The sequence below is a fragment of the Dipodomys merriami genome, unplaced genomic scaffold (assembly GCF_024711535.1).
Source record: "Dipodomys merriami isolate MVZ:Mamm:240054 unplaced genomic scaffold, mDipMer1.0.p SCAF_6, whole genome shotgun sequence".
Lineage (NCBI taxonomy): Eukaryota > Metazoa > Chordata > Mammalia > Rodentia > Heteromyidae > Dipodomys > Dipodomys merriami.
Genome location: NW_027206179.1, coordinates 30292619 through 30315469, shown reverse-complemented (window position 1 = coordinate 30315469; position 22851 = coordinate 30292619).

The window sequence follows — 22851 nt, the reverse complement described above, 5'->3', positions numbered from 1 at the left end:
AATTTGAATTAATCTGATGCACTTGACTATGAATATAAACGTACGAACTGGATCGGTACTTCTACTGATAAAGTCTCCATTCAAGGTCTTTCCTGAACAAATTGATCTTTTTATTTTCTTGATTATCTTTTCAAATTACACCTTTTTTTTTTCTAGTCCACCTTCTAGGGAGACTCATAAGTAGCTCTGGTTCTAGTTTTCTGATTTTGCTTCCAAATTAAATTTATCAGCAAGTCTCACATATGGACTAAAACTCTTTATAAATATCTTAACAATAAACTGTTGATCATAGTTTTTTTTCTTATGAGCATAATATACTATTTCTGATTATAGGTTTTGTCTTTGCATTTTAAAGTAAAACTTCATAGTTGAAGTTGGGTAAAGATGCAAGCCTTCAGAACATTTATGCAAAAGCTAGTGGGTTTCGGACTTGAGATGAATCAGCTCCAGGAGAAAACCAAATATGTTTTATCTTCAGGATTCTGGTATTAGACAATTATAAGTCCATAATTACCATTACCAGTCAATCCAGTTTAAATATTTATAACATCTTTCACAGGCCATATACAATTAGCAAGGCAAATAAATGGCCTCAGTCAGCCAGGGATAAGCACATTAGAAGCACCAGTGTCTGTCATGTCCTGTTACAAGGATTTTTCTAGTTCAGACAACCCATAGGCTAGATGTTATTTATCTTAACAAACCATTATCAGTTCCTGAGACACAGATTGGGCATGACTAGTTAGTCAATTTATATTTTCAGTGAACAGATAAAAATAAGATAAGCAACTAGTACTTTTCACATGGTATCTCTTGGAAATGGTTAGTGAAGTCCATAAATAAATAAAACCCAAAGGTTTAAAAAAAAATGTAAAATTGCAAGAAACACAATTCTTGAACAAAAGTATAGTAAGAGTTTTAGAGGTAAATCTAGTGGCAAGTAATACATAATTTAGGATTTCTTATCGCCCAAGATAAATATGGAAAATATTTTCTTTGCTTCTGAGTTGGGAAAAATATTTTGCCCTAATAAGTAAAGTAGAAAAACTTCAGAAAGATAGCAGTTATATGCTGCTTGGGGACTCAAAATGAATGAAATTGCTGATACAGTGTAATTATTTTACAAGTTTGCACACAAGTTTTAGAATATTTTATGCTGGTGTAAGATTTGGAAATTTATAAAGACATTTATATTTTACAGTTGTGGAAGCTTAGAAGTCCAAAGTTGAGAAGATTCATTTAGCCAGGGCCTTCCCACTACATCATCAAAATAACATAATCAGGAGAGATAGCCAAATTTGCTTTATAACAAATCGGATTTCACAACAACCTGATGCTCAGTATGAATATATTGATCTACTAATGAGGGCAGAGCCAACATAAGCTATTCACTTTTTACATTTTACATCAGTCATCATTCTTTAGGAAATGAGTTTCTAGCATTCAAATAAACTTTGAGGACACTTTCAAATCATAGCTCACCATCCATGTGATCTATAATTTGATAGTCAAGGTGGATAAACTAGATGATTATTGCACATCTATGCTTATTTAATATATGGGGAATATTTTTAAATTTTAACCAACAATACGCTTGAAATAGAGTTATGTCTGATGGGTAATCAGGTAGATGACAATGAAATAGAATAAAGGTACAAAAGTTGTCGGGTCTTTGTCCCACCCATGAAAGACAGAAGGGGTCTAAGGAAAGGTAAGTGCAGCCACTAGCCCATACTCCAGCCTCCCTCAGCCTGGGAGACAATCACACACAGCAGGGAGTCAAGTCAAGCCCTTTTTAAAGCAAAAAAGAGTGGGTGGCATGGCAGGGGAGGAAGAGGAACCAATCACTGTCAAGGTCACACCCTATCATGAACCTAAGCTTCCACAGGCTGATTATGTAATGAACTTAAAGCAAGTTGTACTCTGCCCACTCAACTCCCTCTCAGCGCCATCTTTGCTGCCCATGTGCTCTACAAAATGTGAATTGCAGAAGAAAGAATTAAAAATCAGAAAATGCAGAACACTAGACTTAGGGTTGATGTTAGTCATAGAAAGGACTCTAGGATGTGTTATTTTTCTGGTACAAGGAGATGAACGTGATCTGTTTATATCATTCTTATTTCCTTTATATCTGCAGTTTATTGACACACTACGAGTCAGAAGACATTGCAGATTTAATCTTTTCCTCCCTGGGCATTACTAGAGTTTGACTTTGAACCTTCTCTTTCTTTTGTTTCCTCCTTATTTTTAGTCCTGTTAGAAAGGGTCTTGTTGGCCTCCATCTCATATCTTCCTGCCTCAACTTCCTGATCTCTGAGATTCCCAGTGTGTGCTGTTACCTAGCACTCCACCTTCCTTCTCAAAGGTGTTTTTGTTTACTTCAGCATCATGAACTTTGGTTCCAGAAGGAATGCTTATTTAGAAGAACTTGTAAAATAAAGCCCTACTATGTGAACAAGCAGTTCACTAGACAAGGCAAATGAAAGAAACAAAACATAAATAGATTAAGCTTTTTAGAAATTCAAATAAAAAGATCAGTTAAGATTATCATTTGAAGAAGGCTTGGAGATGTAGAGTATGACTTAGAATGAAATTAGTATTATCAGAAAAAAAGAAAAGAAGTAATTCAGCAATGAATATGGTATTTATAAACACAGTTTGAGGGAAATTTTAAGGAAAACAAAATATTTTCTCACAAAATGGCAGTTTTAAATCTCAAAAAACACCAATTCTATTAAAAAAAACTAATTTAAATATTTAAACAAATGCTTAGAACAAATGACATTCATTCTTGTTTCCTTCAAAATATCTTCTGCTGTCATTGCAGCACAGAAAAGCACTTTAAAAAAGAAAAAAGAAATTAGGAGCTGGGCGCTGGTGACTCGCGCCTGTAATCCTAGCTACTCAAGAGGCTGAGATATGAGGATCGTGGTTCAAAGCCAGCCCGGGCAGGAAAATCCGTGAAAGTCTTATCTCCAAAAAACCACCAGAAAACAGGAATTCGTGCTTAAGCGGTAGAATGCCCACCTTGGGCTGAAGAGCTGATGGATAGCACTTAGGCCCAGAGTTCAATCCCCATGACCAACAACAACAAAAAAAGAAGAAGAAAGAAATTGGGAGTAGTGAAATAGTGAATTTACAAACAAAGTTTTCTGCTTCTCCACTTTTATGATGATTTATGATCATGTTCTTACAGTGTCTACACAGAGCATTAAAATACTGAAGAGTTCCAAGGACACAGAATAATATCACTGAGAGTGATATTAGTAATATCTTGAGGAAAATATTTGGACTATTTTGTGATTTTATTAACTCTTTCAAAGTTTCTGTTTCATGTTTTCTTAGCATTTCTGGGATTTATTTATACACATGAATTAGGGTAAACTATGTAGGCTAAGTTCATACACACACACACATAAACACACACACACATGCAAATACACACACACAAAAGAGGAAAATGTTGAGTATACAATATGTGAGTTATTTTTACATTAGCTTTTAAACTACAAATGCTTTTCCCCATGACTAGCTGACAAGGTTACAGAGTTTCCCTAATAATTGATGAGATTAATTGTGTGAGTCTTTAACTATGAGTCTACTTGTCTCTCATCAGACATTGAGCCTGGGGCTGGGAAGGTGGCTTAGTGGTAGAGCGCTTGCCTTGCATGCCTGAGGCCCTGGGTTTGATTCCTTAGCACCACATAAGCAAAAAGAAAAAAGCCAGAAGGCTAGCGCTCTTGAGCTGAAGAGCTGAGGGACAGCGCCCAGGCCCAGAGTTCAGGCCCCACGACAGGACCCAAAAACAAAACAAAAAACAGACATTGAGCCTGTTCCTAAAAGTAGGACACTGTACTAATTGTTGAGTTCTTACTGTTAGATGGGAAAATTCAGTTAAATTCCTTACTACAGTGTCCTGCGTCTGATACTCGGGAGATATGAGACTCTGTGCATGTCTTTTGTTTGTTTGTTTGTTTTGTTTTGTTTTTTTCAATTCTGGGTTTTTAACTCAGAGCCTAGGCACTGTCTCTGAGTTTTTGTGCTCAAAGTTAACATTCTGTAATTTGGTTACAGCTCTACTTTCAGCTTTTTGATGATTAACTGGAGATAAGAATCTCATAGACAGTTCCTGTCCAGTCTGGCTTTGAAATGTAATATTCAGACCTTAACTTCCTGAGTAACCGGAATTACAGGTGTGATCCACCCATTCACAAGTATGTAAGATTCTTAAAAATTTCTAGGTCTCATTTTCTTCATTTACCAAAGAAGAACCTATCTCAAGCAATTGACTGAAAAGAAATAGTTGCATGCAAAACATGAAATATTAACTTTTATTAATGTTAGAAAAATTGTAATACAGTATGCTTAATTAACTTATTACTTATAGATATTAAGCTCTATGAAACTTTGAAATAGGGCATTTAGAATAAGGCTTCCTACGACAGCAATTTGAAGCTGATCACTGGACAGGAATAGAAATTAACCTGATTGATAGAGCAAGAGAAAAGCTAGAGCAGAAGAAAACAGCATCTGTTTTAAAAGTGAAATACAAGAGCATATCACAACATCAAAATTGCTTGTCATTGTTGCATAGCTGGAACTGAAATCTCCAGGGTAAGCTTGTTGTAAATGCTGGAAAATATTTGTCACAGTCAGATCATAAAGGTCTATGCCAGGTTCTGGTTTGACAATAGTTTTTATGATCTTACCTATAAATATACAATTCCACTTAGTTTTACTGAAAGGAAAAAAAGAACACATATTGATGAAAATGAGTCTTGAGGAAAATAAATCAAGATTATAATTTAGGGTGTTATTACAAGATATGATGTTAAAGTTAGGTAGAAAAAATAATTTGAAGAAAAGTGTATGAGAAATAATTAGAGATAGAACTACTGGGAAGGGTGGTTAAGGTAACATTGACTTATCAAGGTAAATCAAAGGAGCCTCTCTCCTACCCCCATTTCTAGTGAAGTTAAGAAAGTGATAAGGAAATACAGTTGAGTGCCACCAGGGCAAGCGTATAAAATAAAATAAAGACAAGAGATAGCATTGTAGTGTGTCTCAGGAAATAATTCATTATCTCTAGGCTAAATAGTTGTTTAGTTGTTTGGTTGTTTGCTTGCTTATTAGAGATAAAGTCTCCTAGATAGACAAGCTATCCTCAAATTTTCCATGTTGGCATTCATTTCTATTACTCACACATGGACCATATACTTTGAAGGTAACACTATATTGGCAACTTATGTCTCAACATTCAAATTATTTAACATGTATACAATCTGTGATTGTACATGATCTATGTTCTAATGCATTTCCTCAGACTGTGTTTCCAGAGATGCTTCAGAGAAAAAGAAAGTACATGCTTATATATCTTAAGTAGACAGTGAAATTTGATTTGTTCTTAAAGATGAAGAGACAAGCCACTAATAGAAGCTGTAGAAGCTGAAATGTAACACAAGGAAGGGTTTGATGAAAGTATCTGGGAATAATCTGAGCTAATCCGGAAATGCATTTATCAGAATAATAAATATACATCCAGTGTCTTGGTTTTTCAGGAAATGTTTTCTTGGGTGGGAGAGTGTAAAGGATGTAAATTGTACTGAATCAGCAGTTGGGAATTTCAGATGCTAGCTGTCAGAAGACAAGAGGAACTGGGGATATATGTATATATATAACACCATCAGGCCATGAGTCAAGTCTTTGGCTTAGGAAAGAGAATAATGCCAAGGTGTCACTGAGAGGCTGCAATAAAATAGGTCAGTTCCAAGATGAAAAATCTCAAGGGAAAAAAGATCACAATGTTTAAAAAGAGTAAGTTGGAATGGAGTGAAGGTACAGAGACAGAATATTTGAGAATACAGTTTCAGAAATGGGTCAGTCAGAGGAGATGCTCCAATCCATTAAAACATTCAGGGTGAATAGTGTGTGATATCAGGGGCAATGAAGTTATTATTGAAGCTAACATTATACATGAGTGAGTCAACTCTAAGTTTTCATGTTTTAATCCAATTTAATCTGAGATATTAAATGGTGTATGTTATCTACTCTTTCAAAATATTCCTGGGTCTATAAGAAGATAGGTTAGTGAAAGAGAAAGCAAATTTCAGTATTGGAACCCATTAAAAACTATTAAAGAATATCTGAAGTTCAACATACATATATATCGTAAGTCACTAATATCTTCTTTATTCACAATGTCTTTCATTTTAAAATTGTGATTACAAATATGTCATGCAAATCAAGTTATCATAAATTTTATGAAACATATTATGCAAATGTTTATGTTTTGGGTAATTTATCATCAATAATTAATCATGGCTATCAACCCTATTATTGTAAGTTGAATTAGCCATAAAAATGATTATAGCTGAGACTAATCTGCTATTATGCCTGATCTCTTCTTCACTGAAGAATTTTGAATTCACTAAAATTTGTGAAGAGATTACCAAAGGGAAAATAGTTTAATTGCTTCCTCTGAGAATCTGTCGGCAAAACTAATGGATGCTTATTTTGTTCTTATAGAACATTAAAATGAATTTACATAAAATTTTAATTCACTGTTTCCTCTGGTGTTTAATTATCACAATTTGCAACAGTGTAGGTTTCTATTGGATGATATCAAATTAAGATGTGTCTACTGCTGACCCATCAGTTAAAGAAATGTCCAAAAGCAAACAGCCTAAAGATTCAGCAAAGATTGTAAAAGAATTAAAAATATTCTACACTTCTATTTCTCCACTTTACCATCATCAATACAAATCTTTGATTTTCAATAACTATATTGATGCTAAATGGTTACTTACCTATGGTGACATGTTAGCAATTAAAAACAGAATTGCTACAGGAATACATAGGCAACAAAGAACAATAATGATGTTTATATTAAGAAAATCAATTTTCCCAGAAATCCTCAGAAGATATTCATTAACACTAAGCCATGAAGGGTGATGGGAAATGAAGTTTAACTACTAGACCCATGGTTACTCTTGTCAGAACGGGGATATGGAAGAGAGTAAATACTGAGTAGGCAGCAGCCATAATAATTATGGCTGTTTTAAGTTTCTGATGTTAGTAAGAATTAAATAAATAGACATGAAATATCCTATGGAATCACTGAAGTAGACACCTACACAAATGATTTTTGCTATCAAGGAATATGCAATCATGAATTAATAATAGCTATTTACATGTAACCTTACTATTTAAAATGACTCATTATTCAAATAAAATGTTTGCTAATTTCATAAAACAAAAATGCAGGTTCATATGCTTAGCAAACATGAAGATTCCAAATTTAAGGCTGAGTATTTCTGCAAACCCCATTATCTTACGTTGTTGGTCCTTTAATTTTTATTTTAGAAAATCCTGCAAGCTCTTTTGGTGGTAACAAGTACAAAATAAATGTTCTTGTTGTCTCTAAAATGTTTCAGGACTATTCATGGTACAGGCAATTGAAGCAGTTGCTGTGTATTGACCTAAGCAAATGTTTGTAAGTCAACAATTGTCAGGTTCTTTTTGTAAATATTGGCATTTTCTGATTACTAGAGACAGATGGCAGATGTATGAAACACTTTTCTAGCCTTGCCACCATGAGCATATTATAGTGAAAATAGTATGTACAGCCTTTAATTTTCAAATTCTCACAAAAACAACAAACCACATAGTAATGCTATTCATTAACATTATTTGGTTTTGCTATCATTAATTTGAAGAAGATTAAATTATTAATGAATGGAATGATTAGCCAGCTTTGTATTTGGTTCAGGAGTCAAAACCTTTGGTTACACAGGAGGAATGAAGAAAAGAGAAAGAAAAAGTGGAGGAGGAGAAGGAAAAAAGAAGAGGAGGAGAAGAGATGAGGAGGAGGAGGAGGAGGAAGAAGAAGAAGAGAAGGAGGAAGAGGAGAAGGAGGAGGAGGAGGAAGTGTATGGAGGGTTGGAAGGGTGAATCTGCTATACATTCTTTTCTAAAACTTATTAACATAACTCACATATTCTAAATACGTTTAAATGTTTATAATATTAATTAGGAGCCTTCTTTTACATATTTACTTAACGATATACAATGAGCTCATGCAAGATCTCTGAGTAATGGTCTTCTGAGCACAGGCTTAAACATCATCAATCATTTCAATTGTATATGTTTATTTTGAAACTTACAAATGTAATCTAACTCTGCTTGGAGTGCAAGCCAGATAAATTTCAAACACACACTTCTACACACGTACATGTACTGTTCTTTGTGTTGATGCATTTTAAGTTTTAGACTTAAGGAAACATTACATGAACACTAAAAGGATATTGTGAGCAATGTAGTGGACAGCTATGAGGGACTGCATGGAAGATATAACTGATGCTTCTGCACTATTAAGCACTAGCCTGAGGCAAAGGCAGACTGAGTGAACTCAAAAAAGCCTGTTGATAAGAACAATAAGTCAAAAGCAGAGAAGTGAAATCAGACATTGTCCCAAGTGTAACAGCAACTAGTAGAAACATGTAGCTTCTCAGGCCTTGAGCTTTTAGATTATTCTTGCTGCTCAACATCTAAAATGCCACGAATTAACATTAAATGCTCCCCTTATTCTATGTCATGTATCAATGACTTTATTGGGATATTTGATGATGAAAGATATATAACTGTAACCATTTATGTTTCTGATGGATTATTATATTTTACAAAAATGAGAAAATGTTTAAAATTGCATGTTTATCTGCTATTGTTTCACACTTTTCATTGTACAGTCAGTATCATCACTAAGGTAATCATACCTGAGTATGGATATATTCCCAATTACAGCTCACTGTAATGATAAATTTAAACTCAATAACCAGTCTTTAAATGTATCACAAATCTTAAAAATCATAACAACCAAGATAAAACTTTTGCATGAACATTGCAGTTGTTTTACCATATGTGTCCTCAGTAAAAATATAATTGGTTGCCTAGAAAATCAGTTATAGTATGCCATAAACCAACACTATAAAACTATTTTTACACAGTTATAAGCCTGCTGTGTGATACATTTTAATTTTCACTGACAATAAGAAATTAACATATTTTATAATGGTTATTTACCCATTACAACTCCAAATGACAATATTTAGCCTAACTAAAATCCATGAAAGCTCTCTCCACATTAACATTAGAGTCAAAATATGAAAAACTAATTCCTGAAAATAACCTACCTATTTTAAAATTCATACTCTTGTCATTTCAGAATTATATTAATGTAACTATATGCTTTGAATAATACACCACATTATTAAGATGTCAAATAAGTTTTTAAACCAATGTTTTAAAGATCAGAGCTACTCAACTGTCAAATCTACCTTACTAACAGGTGGCAGTCTCTCTCTCGGATGCCATTGTTAAATCATTGAATTCTCATAACTATGAAGCCTGGTTAGTTGACTATTTGAAGCTCTTTAAGTAGCTCCGTGATCGAAAGTGACAGTCAGCAAAGAGGTTTGGGAGTTCTGTTTGTGATCATTTATTGAGGAATTTTGGCTTTCTATTCCTGCAGTGAAGATAGTCTTGGATTTCAAGTAAGCAGAGTAGTGACCATTGGTTCCAGCTGGAACTTTGGTTCCTTCTTCTCCCAGACTATACTGTTATACCTGTAAGTAAAATAGTTCAACAAATTCTTTTCAGGACTATACATTTTTTTCTTCTCATAACAAAAAAAAATCCTTTGTGACAAATCCTAGTATGGAGAGGGAGAATTTATTGAGCATTTCCATAACGGGTGTTGATACTACTATGATTGAAATTCGCATTCAGAAGTCAGATAAGCTGACCTCAAACGTAGTGAGGAAATAGGAAGATTTAGTGGCTATGATATTAAGGAGGCTAGGGAATCAATGGATCAAAAATGACTGAAAGAAAGCACCAGAGGCCAGAGGATCTAGTTCAGCCAAAGGCATGGATTTATGTTGCTCTCATAAATCAATGTGATCAGGTGACACCAAGGGCAAGATGGAGAATGGGGATTTTGACCAGATATCAAGGGTTGAAAAATCTGAGTAAACTCTCCCCTAAGATCCCAATTTTCATAAGAATTCTCTTGAAACTGGACATTTTGGGGCATGCATATATATCTGACTAGATTGGGCTTAGACAAAGTGACTGAAACTTGCTCTTAATAAAATTCATTGTTGTTTCCCAGTTTTCAAAATCCACCCTTGTTTCAGTTGACATTCTTTTCTTAGGTCTGAATCCTACTGTTCATCAGATGCATTTCAAAGAATTTCCTTAACTTTCAGGGTTGTCAAGTTGCTTGATCAAAATAGGACCTGAAATAAGTAAGAACTGAACACTTCAGTTTTGTTTTTTTTTGATGTTACTGCACACAAATGAAAATTTCTTTTAAGTTAGTTTGTTTCATAATTTAATGTACACTTGATGAACATGGTAAGCTTATTAGAAAGGCAGATATTGAGGAAGCACCTTAGCTTACTGAATTTAAACCTACATTTTAAACAGATTCTCAAGTGATAGATACACAGTTTGGAGCATGAAAATTACTCCATTCCAGAGTAATTTCTGTCTACAAAATCAAACACAGAAATTTTGCACATGTATCATTTTTTTCAGAGTAGAAACCCAAAACAAAACATCTGTGCAGTACTATTTTTCTGAGTGTCATTTTTCTACTGAACATTATATATTCTCTAATTCTTTTAAGCTGTAATCATTGACTATAATATATAAAATGAAAGAGTGCATGTTCATGCTGATACATAATTACATATAAGTATAAATCCCTTGGAGACATAATTACAACTGTACTTTAAGAAAACCATTTACTTGGTTTAAAGAATGAAACAAGAACCTTCATGATTTACTTTTAATCATTAGAGGAGGCAAGAATTATTTTGAACAAGGTTCCAAAAAGATAGGAAAGAAAGAAACAAAATATGTAATTACATCACACTCAATAAATGAACGAAGAGAGAAAAACAGTTCATAGGAGACTATATATTTTTCTTCAGTCTTTGATTAGGTGCACAGAGGAGTTGGCGATTCAACCAAGTAGGATATGAATACACTGAATCTTGATATCACTCTTTCATTATTCTCCATGATCTCTTCAAACCCCAACACTTTCTTCAATTTTATTAAATTTTTATTTCCCCCATTCCTCTCTTCATTGGTCTGTTCCCTTGTCTTGTCCCAACTTTTCACTTTTGAGTACTCAATTCCTAGTGTTTGTTTTGTTTGACTCTGATTTTAGAAAGGCACCTGGCAGAAGTTGGAATATTTTTAGCACAGAGAAGACCAATTTCTCAGGAGATAAATGTGTATAATTTATCTTTAAGATATTACACAAAAGATGCACACATTAAAATATCACATTATGCCATAGGTGATTAGATTTTTTGTATATATGTTGATTAAAATGTAAATTAAAAACTGGAAAATGTACAAAAGAGGAATAATAGGGATGCCCCTCTGAAAAATCATCATAGCTTGTAATTATAAAAAAAAAACTGAAGAAAGTGTGAAAATTCATACAGTTCTTTACTTTAGCAAAAATGCCATAAAAATACACAGGCCTAAGGACAAATACATAGGTGAGATCAAGAGCCTAACCCATATTTTCCTTTTCATGAACATCATTTATTTATGGAAGAACCAGAAAACTTCAACAGAGAGCTAGATGTTTCTGAAAAAATAAAATATGAAGAAAGCTAGATAGTGTGTAAGGCTAGGTAAGACACAGCATTATGAACTCACATTGTTATTTAAAAAAATAATTCTAGTGTTGAGAAATTATCTGAGCATCTGCTTTATGAGAAGCTAGTCATGGGTTATCATAAAGATTTTGTCCTGTCTAGCTTGCTTAAGTGATTGTCATGCTTAAAGTGGGGGTGGGAGATGGGAAGGGGAAACAAAGGAGGAGGCAACAATGCTTGATAAGAAATGTACTCATTACCTTGCCCATGTAATTGTAACCCTTCTGTACAATAAAAAACTGCAAAACTAATTGTATCCCTTTTCAATTTCAGGTAAAAATACTAACTGCCTGATTTTAAAAGGCTAAGTTCCTTTTGTCAATTCTCTTTCCCTGTATATGACCTATGTAATATAATCAAGAACAAATAATTATTTCAAGAAGGATTTTAGCAAAGCGCCTCTGCTAAGCTTTTGCCACATGTTATGAGATTGTGGAATTACTGTGAGCAAACTTTTCTTGGAGAGATATTTCTGCCTCAGTGTCTTTTCAGCACTTGACAAACAGCTTGCCCACTTTGCTACTTTCCTCTTATTCTTCTCTGTACTGTGAGAAAATAGGGATGTCACATTGATTCCCTTGCCATGTCCCATTTTGCTACCAATATGTTAATATTCATTGTTGGAATGAGCCAGGTTGTTGGATGAACTGCAGGAGATATTACCTTCTTTCTTTTTTTTTCTGTTTTAAATTTTAATTTTATTATAAAGGTGTTGTACAGAGGGGTTAAAGTTACATAAGTAAGGCAAAGAGTACATTTTTTGTCAAACATTGTTACCCCTTCTCTCCTTTTTCTACAAATTTTCCCTCCCCCTAGATCTTCCCCTGTAAATTGTAATGTTAACTTCCAATATAGTGTCTTCTGAGTATTGCAGCCACATTCATTCATATTTTGTTTTTTGACTCACCATTTTCTTATTCTCCTTCCATTCTCCAAATTACATAAATGTATATACAAGACACAGGATACCAAAATCAAAAACAGGGATAAACCAAAGGAAAAGAAAGACAAAACAAAACACCACCACCAACAAAACAAAGAAAAAAGAAATAATTTCACACACTTCATTAACAACAGCTGCAGCAACAACAACAGAGTTCATTTTGATGAACATCAATTGATATAATCATAAGTACATAACTATTGAGCTATTGTGATCCTCTGCTAGGAATATCCAAGACATACACAATCAGTACAAATGAGGGAAACAGCGGAGTCTATGTTTCTTTGGATCTGGTTTACTTCACAATACGATTTTTTCCAAGTCTTTCCATTTCCTTGTGAGGGGGACAATGCCATTCTTTTTTCTGCTAAGATTGTCTGATAGTTCTGGGCAGGGCAAGAAGAATCATTTAACTGTACTACCATGGACTCTGTTTGTAGTGTGGACATTCATTGTGTAGCATGAGGTAAAGCATCAAATCTTACTGTTCTAGAGTTACATTTTGTTCCCCTATATACTGATGAATAGTTATGCTTGTTATATAAGATTGTTCTCAAGAACTCTACTAGAAGATATAGTGGAAAATTAGATGAAGATTAAACTGTGTAGACAGAAATGTAGGTATCCTTTTGTTCCTTGCTCTGTTAAAATGCTTCGTAAACAGATTTAATTAAGCACATTTACATAAAGTGAATGTAATTTGTAATTAAAAAGTTTGAGTTATGTCCATGTGATTGTAGATCCAAGTTCCAGTGTAGGACCTCATCCTTAAAAAAAAATAGTACAACAGACATTCATTTCATAGATTTTTTTTTACCCAAACGTTTAAATAATAGTTTATGAATAGCATATATCCATTGGTTGTTAGCAATGGATATATAAAAATGCTAGATAATAATTAGGAAATTGATATGGAAGTAATTTTGAATCTTTATTCATAAATGAAAAATGATTTGTTCAATTACTTATACAATAACTGGCCAAGGATTCAGAAATGTTGGCAAAAGAACAACAAGATACAGTATAAGATTTTGAGGACTTAGTTTATTCATAGTTTCCTTTTATATTTAATATCTGGTCACCAAGCATGATACAAAGTAGGCTACTTCATTTATAGATTTCATTTAATTTTTTAAAATTTATCATTTAATTTTATAGATGGAAAAATAGTTTTCTCATCTCCTTACCCAGTGTCTTGACAAACGCACAGATATTCATAGTCACAATATGTCCCTGGTGTTTCTAACTAGTCACCCTCTACAGTAAGTTATGTCCAATGACTGAAGAAAATGTAAAAGGGGTGAAGTGGAATAAAAGCAATTGAAAGGAATATAATGAGTAGCTTTGCTTTCTTGGTTGCCAACATATACTCAATGGCATGATGCAGGAAGTAAATGATGCTAATTACTCTCCCAGATACCATCATAGAGTCAAATTCATAATTGTTTCTCCTTTCTTTCTCTGTCAGGGAGACTGTATGACATGGAGTTAAAGTGAGGGTGTTTTGTAGCACTTAACTTTGACTATGTATTAATAACTGGAAAGGATGATTTATGACTAAAATAAATCCTAATATGAATAAATGAACTATTTGCTTTAATTGCATAATGTTCAGTCTAGTGAAGTCAGGCGAAGTTCAAAATAAAATGTGTGAATAATGAACAAATCTGTGAAGGGTCATTTACAAAGTCTTTGCAAGACTGTACATCTTAATGACTCTCACTAAAGAATGCTTAAAAGGGGGGGGGAGGTTGGTGAAAAGAAGAGAGTTAAGAGTAATAAAGATCTGGTAAAATCAATGTATGCTATATATGTATGTCTAACCAAAATGAAACCCCTTAGTAAAACTGATCTATGCTAAACCAAATATATTTGTTGTTATTGTTAAGATTATTACTCTTGAACCAAAACCACATCATTTTGAGTTACTCTAAACTTATTTTCAAGAAATGTTTATGTTTAAAATCAAAATAAAAGGGTTAAGGAGACAAGAAAACAAAAGTAATAGAGAAGATTATTCAAATTCAAATGTAATATATACTTTTGTGAAGTACATGGTGGAGACACCTGGTAGAAGTAATACACTCTACAAAAAATGAAAGTAAAATAGGTTTGGTTGGTGATAGGTAAAAATAGGACAAGGAGCCAATGAGGAGAGTGAAGGAGGGTGTGGGTGATGAAATATTTATTTTGCATGTAAGCAAACAGAAAAACTAAACTTGTTAAAATGTCAAGAAGAAGGAAGGGAGGATAATGGAGATAAATGGTATGAGTTTATGGAAATGGCACAAATCCTACTTGTCCAATACCATTCAACTTGTGTTTAAACTGGAATAATTACCATTTAAGTTGACAAATTATTTTCTGTGTACCCTTTTTTTCTTCTATTGAGTCAACTCACACTTTGTTTTTTTTCAAAAGGTGTGATAATTTTAGATTTCAATGTCTTGTTTCACTGTGTTTTTTTTCTTTTTAAATTATCTTTAAGTAGTTGTACAAAGGTTCTGCCATTTAGCAAACCAATTTATAAATATATTTTGTTAACTGTCTTCCCTTTCAATATTCTGCCTCATCTCTCTGCTACCACTCCTCCCCTCACTCTTCAATTTTGTAGGATATACATTGAATTCTTGATTGTATTCTTGTCCTCATCTGTTTCACCTCTTTATTTGTCCAAACAATTCCCTTTGTTGGCCCTACTCCACCTTTTTTGAATACCTGATTCCTGGTTTTCTTTGTTGAACTTTGACTTTGCCTTTCTAAGGAATTACACTCTTTTAGTTCTTCATAGCTATGGTTTTTCACTTAATACATTTGCATATACTTGCATACTATCCAACATATTAACTTAAAAGTTTATGAGCTAAATCTAGCTTGCACATGTAAGATAAAATGGTCATCCTTGGTTGGTTCCATATCTTAGCTATGGTAAATAATGCTGCGATAAACATAGTTGTGCTATGAGCTTTACATACCCTTGTTGCCCTTGTTGGTCATCATTTGGGTTAATGCCCAAAAGTGAGATTGCTGGGTGGTTCATAAAGGAGTCGTTTGAGAAACCTCCATACTGCTTTCCAAAATACAATGTTAAGTGAAATGAACCCCAAGACAGGGACTTAAGTGTTTTTTTTTCCTTTTCTTTCTTGCTATTGTTTTAACTTGCTTATAATGGACGATGTGATTTTTGTGTGTTTGTTTGTTTGTTTCTTTTGTATGTCATTCCCCCATGGTATAACCCCTGTTTTCACGGTATTTGATTCTGTTGTCCTGCATCTTGTATATACACTCTTCTAATTTGGGGAGAGGAAGGGAAAAAACAAAATACCTAAATAGGGGTTGCAGGTTGACTCATTGTAACAATGAGATGTTCAAGACATGTGTTGAAAACTAACTTTACAAGTTATGGGAGGGAAGGAGGGAAGGGTTGGGGAGGGATGTCGGGAAAGGGACAATAGGGGAAAAACAAAGGAGGAGGTAATAATGCTCAATAGGAAATGTCCTCATTACCTTACTCATGTCACTGTAACCCCTCTGTACACTATTTTTACAATAAAAATGTATTTTAAAATGTGCATCCTTTGTCTTTTTGGTCCTGACACACTTAATTTAACATACTGTTCCTAAGTCTTTCAATTTCTTTACAAATGTTACAACATCGTTCTTTCTACTGTATGAGTAAATTTTCCCATTGTGTAGATATACCACATTTTTTCTGATCCATTTGTCCATTGAGAAACATCTACGCTGATTCCATACCATGGCTATAGCCTAATATCCAAAATATGTAGAAAACATAAACATTTGAATTCTCCATAAAAACAAGTTTTTAATTATAAGTGGACTAAAGATGTCTTTTCAGAAGAAGTAAAAATAGCCAATAAATACAAGAACTGCTAAACATCTCTAGCTATAAAGGAAAATCAAAAGAACATTGAGATTCCATCTCACACTAGTTAGAATGTTCACTATCAAGAAAACAAAGCATAACAGATACTGGAGAGGATGTGTCCCATGTGTGGATGTAAATTGTTCAACTTCTCTGGAAAGCAGTGTGAAGGTTCCTCAAAAAATTAAAAATAGAAATTATCCTATGATGGGGCAATTCCACTGTTGGGAATTTACCCAAACAAGGAGGATACAAAAGAGGATACAGTAAATCCACCAGCACAACCTTGTTTATTGCATCAGTATTCACCACTTATTTCTTTTTTTTTTTTTTTTTTTTTTTTTGTCGGTCGTGGGGCTTGAACTCTGGGCCTGGGCGCTTGTCCCTCAGCTCTTCAGCTCAAGGCGAGCGCTCTACCACTTGAGCAACAGGGCCACTTCCGGTTTTCTGGTGGTTTATTGGAGATAGGAGTCTCACGGTCTCTCCTGCCCGGGCTGGCTTTGAACCGCGATTCTCAGATCTAAGCCTCCTGAGTAGCTAGGATTACAGGCGTGAGCCACCAGCGCCCGGCTACCACTTATTTCTTTACTGGAAATAGTTTTACATTTATTTCCAGCATATCATCAATGATACACTGAGAGTATGTCCTAATCAACCAATGAAGAACTTTTTACTGTGGCTGTTTTCAAATCTGTATCAGGTATTTTTAACATGTCTGTCATCTTACTATTGACTTTGACCACATATTTTGTTTATTTAGTTAAAAAATCTTACAGGTTCCTAATACAATGTGGGACTATTCACTAAAATGTGAATAAATTTATATTATGTTCCAAGACTAGATCTTATTTACACTGTTTGTTTGACTGACTTTTTGGCACAACTGGGGCATTGGGGTTGTGACCCACCATCTTCACTAGAGGAGGCAGTAAAAATCCAGATAACAGAGAAGATAGACAAGCTACTCTTCTGAGCCTGGGCGCTCTCTCTGTGCGCTTCAGCTCAAGGCAAGTGCTCTACCACTTGAGCCACAGCACCACTTCCGGTTTTCTAGTGGTTTATATTGGAGATAAGAGTCTCAAGGGCTGGGAAGGTGGCTCAGTGGTAGAGCACTTGCCTTGCATGCCTGAAGCCCTGGGTTGGATTCCTCAGTACCATATAAGCAAAAAGAAAAAAAAGCCGGAAGTGGAGCTGTGGCTCAAGTGGTAGAGCGCTAGCCTTGAGCTGAAGAGCTGAGGGACGGCACCCAGGCCCAGAGTTCAGGCCTCACGACCGGACCAAAAAAAGAAAAAGAGTCTCAAGGATATTTCTGCTCTGACTGGCTTTGAACCGTGATCCTCATGATCCGCAGAATTCAGTCTCTTGAGTAGCTAGGATTACAGGCGTGAGTCCCCAGTGCCCAGCCCAAGCTACTCTTATGAGAAAGGTTGATAAAGGGGTGTAAGTGGCAGCTGACAACACAGTATCAAGGGAATATGGTAATATATCCTAAATCCATATTGCCACTTCTCACACTTCCTCAGTATGGAGGAAAATGGTGTTTTCATTGTCCTTGTATAAGATGTGAAATTCCAAGTTTGTGTGCCCTCCATGGACACCATAGAGTTCAGTTACTTCTTACTAAGTGATTGCAATGAAATGTTTATATCACTTGCAATCTCTCCAGCACCATCTGAGTGGGATGGTAGACGGCTTTCTATCCATCTAGGAAATCTAGGTAGATGTACAAGCTTTGCTAGTAGGTATATAAGAAGCCCCATTTTTTTTCTTGTGGTTTTCACTAAACCTAGAGGAGGTATTTTTTTCTAAAATTAAAAAAAAATCTGTCACATTAAGTTGTTATTATTTTGGAATTGTTTGGAGCAAGCAAGCTTTTGCTGAGAATAAATAAGAGCATGTTAGTTAATACAGTGCCAGGTCTGCATTGCTGAAAGCAAAATGAAAATGAAGGAATATTCCATCATGCCATTTCTTGAGGCCTCAGTTCCCCATATAATCTACCTTTCTCACTCCACCATCCAGTCTTCTTAGGTTTGACTTATAAAAGTTAGAGGTTTAAATTGTGCTTATGAAAGTTATAGGAAAATATATAGCTGTATACAAATCACATATATTTCTTTTATGTGCATAATGTTTAATAATAAAACCTATGGAACAGCATTATACTTGTAATAAACAAGGGACTTTAAAGATTTTTCAGAAAATATTTGAGCTGATAAAATAAAATTTAGATCATACCGTGGTTAATTATAATCAGTCTTTGCCTAGAATATAACTGAATTTTGGCAATATTTAAATATAATTTTCTTTTATTAGTGTATTTATCAATTTATTTAGTAACTCTGAAGTACTTTACAAATTATTATGTTTTCTACTTATATAGGAATGATAAAAAAGACTATTGTGTACTATGATTTTTTTCTGGTACTCAATGGATTAAAAAAATCCAGCTTTGGAAATTAAGGACAAAATGAAAACCAGAAAACAAAAAAAAAACCTGACAAATAAAATTAAAAACATAAAATAATTGCTGGTAAGATTATTTTGGTAAAATTCACTATCATTAAATTTTATATATCTCTTAGGAAATATAGTACTATAAAGTTTTCATTAAAATTAATGCAACTAGATTTTTATTCTGCAAAAATAGAGAAAAGAAAGGAGAGTAGGAAAGGGAAATAGGAAAAGGATGAGGAGGGAATGGAAAAGAGAATGGAAAGATGAAAGGTAAGTTAAAAAATACCTCCTTATAACTCATTTTTAAAAAATAGGTTATAGATCAGCTCAAATTTTTACTGAAATGACAGTATCAAGAGGACAATTTTACAGCCTATATGCACTCAAAATGGATCTTTGTATTTGAATAAAAAAGTTTTCCTCCAAGAAAAAGACATAACCAACAATAAAGGTTTTGGTTAAATAATTGATATTCAGAAAATCATAGCTTACATTTAGAGTAGCAATCTTATTCAAGACTGGTAGGGTTATCAATCAGTCCAGTCACTATGGAAATAAATATGTAGGTTCCTCCAAAAATACAACTCACATACAATCCAACCATACCACTTGTAGTATATAATCAAAACTATTATAATCAGCTGAGTATTGTTGTACCTGTATATCAATACTTATTGTAGCACTATATGCAATAGACCAATTATAGAATAAGCATATATGACCATCAATAAATGAGTTAAGAAAAGTGTGGGGTATATAAACTATGGAGTGCTATTCATCTATAAAAAATGGCATGTGAAGTTTTTTTAATTCTATAAATGCATAAAAACACAGGACAATTTAAATGCAAAAAGACAGTATTACTGAGGAATGTCATGTTTTCTCACATTTGTGGGAGCCAGGTAATAACAAAACAATCCTACAAAATCTTTAATAAAGTTTGACCACTAGGGAGATAGAATGGAAATGGGAGGAAGTGGAGCTGAGAAAGGTAACAGAGGGAGTGTTCATGTATGGAAATTCCAGGATGAAATTTACTACATACAGCTTAACGCATGCCAATAAAAAGAGAAACAGGAAAATCCAAGAAATGAAAAATGCATAACTTGTTGAGCTGAAGAAAAACTCATTTATATTTACGGATGGAAAGGGAGATGATATAATTCTTTTAATTGCTAACTCTTTTAATTTAATTCTTTTAATTGGGTCATTGAAGTGAATTTATTGTAATATAAAACATGCTAGCTTGGAATGACAGAATGACAGACTCATGCAATTTAACATGAAATGTCTGCATTCTCCAACCACCATTTATTTATTTATTTATTTATTTATTTATTTATTTATTTATTTATTTATTTATTTATTTGTCAGCACTTCAGTGGCACTGAAATGAAAGAGATTGCCCTCCAGCCTTTTCTTTACAGTTGCCACTGCTGGAAATAACATGCGAGGTGCTAGAACACTCTTTGACATTGTGATTTATTAAAGAGAAAGCCTTCACTGAGCAATGTGTTAGGAGTTCATGAAATAGGTTCTTTCTCATGTCGTTTGTACAGCCTGTGAGCACATGTGTTCTTGGAGAGAAAGAATGAAAAAGAGAACCCTAACTTTGACATGAAACCAAAGCTTTTAATTTAATTACTGACTATACATAATGAAATATAATTAGTACATTGTTAGATATAAAAGTGCATATAGGACTGTAAAAACAAATACATATCTATATTGAGTATTTTACTATGTTATCAGAATTCCAACGAAAATTGTGCTTTCTAAGAACTTTGAAGAAAATCAACATGTCCAAGCTACAATTAATGAAGCCATTTAAAAAAATATTTATTTGTTTAATTATTTATTTGTATTGTGCTGGTTCTAGGGCTTTAATACAGGGCTTGAGAATTGTTGAACTTTTGTTCTCAAAGCTGGCTTCTTACAATTTGAGCTACAACCTTATTTCCAACTTTTAGTTAGTTAATTGAAGAGTCTCATAGACTTTCCTGAGTAGGCAGGCTTTGAACTGATATTCTCAGATATTCGATTCCTGACCAACTAGAATTATAAATATGAGCCAGTAGGGTTTGGTGAAGCCAGGAAATTTTTAATAGAGGTAAATTCTAATGAGGTAAAATATGCACAAAAAACAGTAGTTTAAAATAACTATCTTCCAATTTCATCATTAAATTAAAAATAGTTATGTTTGAGTATAGATAAACAAAAAGGGAATATTTTTCATTGTTTCTGGAGGCTTCTAAGCATTATCTACCGATAATTATGACAAGTAACAAGAAAGCAGGAACCGGAAAGTTAGTTTTATTTGAAAAATTGAAAGAAAACTTTTGGATTTGCAATAGAAATGGATTTTCTTGTTTTTTCTTTTTTCTTTTATTGTGAAAATACCATACAGAGGGGTTACAATTACATGGTCAAGATAGTGAATACATTTATTATCACGCATTGTTGCCTCCTCCTTTGTTTCCCCTTTCCATCCCTCCTTCCCCTCTCCCCCCCTCCACCCTCTGCCCTGTTTTCCCTTCTCCTCCTCCTCCACATGCCAAAGTTGTAAATTTCGTTTTTCGACATAAAGTCTTGCACATCTCATTATTGTAATGGGTCCACCTGTATCCCTATTTAAACAATTTGCTTTTTCCTTTCCCCTCCACCAATTATACCAATATCAAATACAGTGAAAGCAGGGGTTATACCATGGGGGAGGGACAAACAAAGCAACAAAGAAATCATCTTATAACTATGTTGGAAACAATCGCAAGAAAGAAAAAAAATTGAATCCTTATCTTGAGGTTCATTTCACCTAACAACTTGTCTGACAGTTTTTGTTTGTGTCAGACATATACTAATTATTGCAAATAAGGGAAACCATGGGACCTATGATTCTTTGGGCCTAACTTACTTTACTTAATATAACTTTTTCCAAGTCTTTCCATTTCCTAACAAATGGGGCAATGTCATTCTTTCTGATGAAGGCATAGATTCCACTGTGTATATATATCACGTTTTCTTGATCCATTCATCTACTGAGGGGCATCTGGGTTGGTTCCATATCTTAGCTGTGGTAAACAGCGCTACAATAAACATAGTTGTGCTGGTAGCTTTATTATGGTCTTGTTTGTGATCATTTGGGTAAATGCCCGAAAGTGGGATTGCTGGGTCATAGGGGAGCTCTATGTGGATTCTTTTGAGGAACCTCCATACTATTTTCCAAAGTGGTTGAACAAGTTTACACTCCCACCAACAGTACAGTTGGGTTCCCTTCTGGCCAATCTCCTCCAGCATCTGTTGTTATTAGAGTTCTTGATTATAGCCATTCTAACTGGGGTGAGGTGGTATCTCAATGTTGTTTTTATTTGCATTTCTTTTATAGCTATAGAGGTTGAGCCTTTCTTGATGTGTCTATTGGCCATCCTTCTTTCCTCTCCAGAGAAGTTTCTCTTTAGGTCTTTAGCAGTTGTTTGAGGATTTGTTGTTGGGGGATTTAATTTTTTGAGTTCCAGGTATATTTTAGATATGAGACCCTTGTCCCTTGTATGGCTAGTGAAGATCTCCTAGTCCATGGGCTTTCTATTGATCTTGCTAGCTATGTCCTTTGCCATGCAGAAGCTCTGCAATTTTATGCAATCCCATTTGTCCAACTTTTCTTTGATTTGTTGAGTTTCTGGTTCTTTATTACGAAAATTTCTGCCTGTGCCAAGAAGACCTAGGGTTTCTCCTATTCTGTGTTGTAATGTTTTCAGAGTGTCTGCTTTGTCTCTGAGGTCTTTGATCCATTTGTAGTTGATTCTAGTGCAGAACACACCCAAATTAATAAA